This window comes from Adiantum capillus-veneris, chromosome 9 (genome assembly GCF_014529385.1).
Source record: "Adiantum capillus-veneris isolate H3 chromosome 9, ASM1452938v2, whole genome shotgun sequence".
Classification (NCBI taxonomy): Eukaryota; Viridiplantae; Streptophyta; class Polypodiopsida; order Polypodiales; family Pteridaceae; genus Adiantum; species Adiantum capillus-veneris.
In genome coordinates, this window is record NC_140939.1 from 109,741,297 (window position 1) to 109,745,786 (window position 4,490).

A 4,490-nucleotide genomic window follows, 5' to 3' on the forward strand; every position below is an offset into this window, starting at 1 on the left:
ACAATTTCAGTGTCTAGTAATTCTTGATGCAAAACTTCTCTAAATCACTTGAAATTGGACACATGCACTCTATTACTGCCCTACGTCAAATCCCCTTCAAAAAAATTTCAAAAAGTTGAATTCTCAGGGTAATAAGCGTGCTTCTTATTTCTCAAGTAGCAACCATGAAGGCTTTTTTTCACTTTAGGTCTTGTAAAAGCAGTTTTCTATTCTTAGAACTACTCCTCTTACCTTCTCTTTTGCACGAGAGGCTTGTGGACCACATCCTTATCTCCACATAGCTTTAGGTTGGCATGTGAGGATAACAACACCTTGGCTCCCATTCCCACCTTTTGGTTAGCCATACTGCCCACTTTCAGAGGCTTTCGGGATCCATTTTGGACTCTTTTGGACTCGCAAATATCTCGTTTTTGTCTCATAAAACCCCTATTCAATCCTTATTGAATTTCATTGGCACTTTTGAAAAATACATTCAAATTTTGGAACTCTCTAGATCATGAACATATTCCTCTCTCCATTGTACATAATTGGCCCTTTTACTATTTTTATTTCTCTCACTAGAATGGCCAATTCTAAAGTGAGAAAATTTATTTAAGTAGACCAAAAAATAAAATGGTGACAATGTCTCTAGGATTGTATACCATCTTCCACCATAGAGGTAGAGTATGTGGCATTTTGTGATACTAGCAAGGAAGTTGTGTGGTTAGCTCGCCTATTGGAAGATCTTGGCTAGTCAAAGTACGATTGCATTAGTGAAGAACCTCGTGTATCACTCCAAGTTGAAACACATAGAAGTCCATCGTCAAATGATATGCGACATATTGGCTAGCAAGCTCATTAAGCTGGTCAAGGTTCATACAAATGACAACCCTGCAGATGCTCTCACGAAGAGCCTACACTCATAGTGGTTTGCATGTTACATGGAGATGATGGGTATAATGTCATGCCAAGGGTAATACTAGTAGGGCATGTCCCTAGCAAAGTGTCGGACACACTTGGAGTATAGGGGTCTATATATAGCTAAGAGCGAAAGGGCCAAGGGCCTATATATAGGGACGGTTGGTCGCAGGTTTGTCTCCCCTCTATCTTACACTGGTATTAGAGCTCTGGGAGAGGAAGGGTGGTTGTGGAGTCTCTTGATTGCATGTGCATGCATGCCTTCTCTCTCTCTCTCTCTCCTTGTCTCACACACACAAGAAGCCATGGCAGGATGGACAAGACGAGGAGCAGCGCAAGAACGCAAGCTTGCACGGATGAAGGAGGCAGAATGATGTCATCCATTTTCTACGATCGTGGCTCCATAAGGGAGCATCTTGACAAGCTGGACAATTTTAGTCTTTGCACCATGGGCAAGTGAGCAGCATCACGATGGTTGCAAGTGATTTTTCCTTTGCGTTTTGCTTCACTTTGGCCCATCGCTCAAGCTTGCACTAGGTTTCATATCGGGTGCCCATTTAGGGTATGGTTATGGCCAATTTGATTGAACCGAGAGGGGTTTCCCATAGTGGGGCTCTTTGCATGGCGATTGACAAAAGGAGGCACCCAAATGGACTTATCATGAAGCTTTTTAACGAGTGGAAAAGCTCCACACGATCGTCATCAAGCAGAAAATTTGCAAGCAATTTGGAGAATTTCAAAAAATCTAAAATTTGCGGATTGACAAGGCCATATTCTTTGGCATGGAGTGTGAAGGAATGGATCGAAGGCGTGCGTGTGTGCATCGAAGCTGGAGGGAGAAGAGAGGGAGAGAGAGCACGACACAGGGATGTGGGGTGGAGCTCCCAAATCTCAATGTATGAGTACACTGTGTGAATAAGTGAGAGCTCCTTATTCTCTGTATGTATAAAGAATAAGGAGATAAATGTGGGTGGCCCCCGGGGCGGTCACTTATCAAAAGCTTCCTATATCACGTGCGTTCAAGAGGTTATTAATAATACCTCAATATACATACTATATTTACACTACGTGCCTATTTAAAAAACCCCCACCCCCCTCTGTATGTGTACATTTTGATACATTTTGATCTTTTAATAATCCTCTCCGGTTAACTCACGTGATAGCATACACATTCTAAAAAGTGACCGCCCCGGGGGGTGGCCGGACATGAACAAAGCACGATGAGGCACACCGCCTTTACCTAACGTTCTCTCACTAAAGGTTGGTGCCGATAAGTGGCGAGAAGACTAGCCTACAACTAGTATATACAAGAGGTGAGAGAAGACGGCTCTCAACCTATGTCCATTGGCTCACTCCAAACACATGAGTGCATATGTAACCACTCTAGTGGAAATGCAATATGCATACCACTAGGGCTAGAGCCATGATGACACTCCTGATGCAGGTATTGAGTGACAACCTGCATGGTTCCATAATGCACAATGCAAGTGTCAAGTTTTGCACAACTGACAACTCCCACTGCAAATGCACTAGCCGCATAAGGAAGATCAAGTCTCAAGACCAAAAGGTCAGACATGAGAGACCCAAAAGCCGACGAAACATGCACTATGTGTGCCAACCTATCCCTGTCAACAACCTCAGTGCCATATGCATCCTCATCAAGAACCACCTGACTATGCATCACCATGTCAACATCGTCTGGCAAAGGCATATCTACTGAGAATGACTCCAAAATAAAAAAATCAACACCACTGCAATCACACATAGCTGTCTGAAGGACACTGTCACCCTCAAACGTATCAGACGCATCATAGAACAATGCATCGGTCTCTAGCTCAAGTGATGTCACCTCAACTGATGACTGACCAAGCTGTGTCTGCAGGAACGTCACCACAAGACAAATGCACAACCTACTCTCCATGCATCACATCCACAAAAGAGACATGCCTAGTCTCTCACTCCAAACATGGCTACAAATACACAGAGACTACATTGCCTCGTGTGTTAGAAATATACAAAGGGTATACCATACCACTTCTAGCACCTCTGGCTATCACCAGTGATTCCCTATGCATCTGAAATGACCGCTCTCCAAGCAATACACAATCTCCACTACTCTGCCAATTGACGCACTGAAATGAGACTCTGGCTGAGTCCTAGTACATAACGTAAATCTCGTAGCATAAGCAATGCACGTTAGGTAAATACATGCATACATCTCCAGCACCCTCTATGTCATATGTTGAACCATCAGCAAACTACACACAACCAAGTCTCCCACCAGAGAAAGAGCAAAACAAATCACGATGTGGCGTCATGTGAAAAATTACATGCTCGTCTTGTAGAAAACGCGTAGACAATGTGCTATTTCAAGACACAAAGTAGTCTGAAGGCAAGCTAGACTCAAAAGTGACATGCCCGCCACATGCATACTCTCTAGCATTTGTCCTCATAGTAGCACCATGCATCTACCTCTTCCGTTGCCTCATACGCTTGAAGCAACGGTGCCTAATATGCCCATCGTGGCTATAGTGCCAACATGTTAGTCGCAACCATGAGAGAGAACCGCTTCTAACCTGAAGCGTCTTCACATTCATGCCAAAACTATGGCAAACAATGCTCAAGATCACAAGACTCTCCCACCTAAGAGCAACCCACTGCCTGAAGCAAAGAAGGTGAGTAAGCGGTCAAGCTCACTAGCCTCTGCAATAGGGATACATATCTCACAAAATTTTGGTAGAGTCTCCTCTATAACTGGAGCAAAAAAGCTCAATAGTAAATCGCAATGGAGACAAAAACAAATGCCCAAATGGCCAATCCGGGAATGTACTCGTCCGGAATTACCTCACAAAGTCATACACAGAGCCAAACCGCTCTAGCCGGAGTATCACTCAATGGTGCCACAAATGACATACATATGTGAGTGAAAAACTGCTACCAAAATGTGTCAATGAATGAACAACGTGCCAGAAAACTATAGCATACACAACCGGTGTAAAAGTGGGAGTCAAAAATCAGCCACTATCAAGAGTAACAAGAACTGTACTTGTAGAGTAACACAAGCTCGTGTATGGCTGAAAAATATGGCTGCAAATCAGTCCCAAAACAGTCCCAAATTCAGCTCTCAAATAGCTGAAGAAACAGGTCACATATGTGCTACAAATTAGCTTACAATTGAGCCATACATAGGCACCTGCAAAGAGGGAATGATGGCTGAAAAATTCAGCTCACAAATGACCCTCAAACCTGCTTGTAAACCTATCAATGTGAGATCTAAGCTCGATCACAAACTATGGCGAGTAAACTCCAACCACCATCCCACAAAAGTATACACAAAGCAAAAGCTCAAGACACCTGTTGTCTTGAAATTGTATGCAAGCCAAAACACTGCTGAAGATGTCCTCAACTGCAAATGGCAACACTTGTGGGAGTACTAAACTCAACCTGTAGTTGGGAGTCAAAACTAGAAGCTCCAAATGGCCGAGCACTCACAACTCAAGACCAAAAATGCAGAGCAAAACAAGCCGGAGATGCGCCACCCAAAAGGGAAAACACTGCACACAAATCTTGAGTGCTACAAGCAATCGCAATCT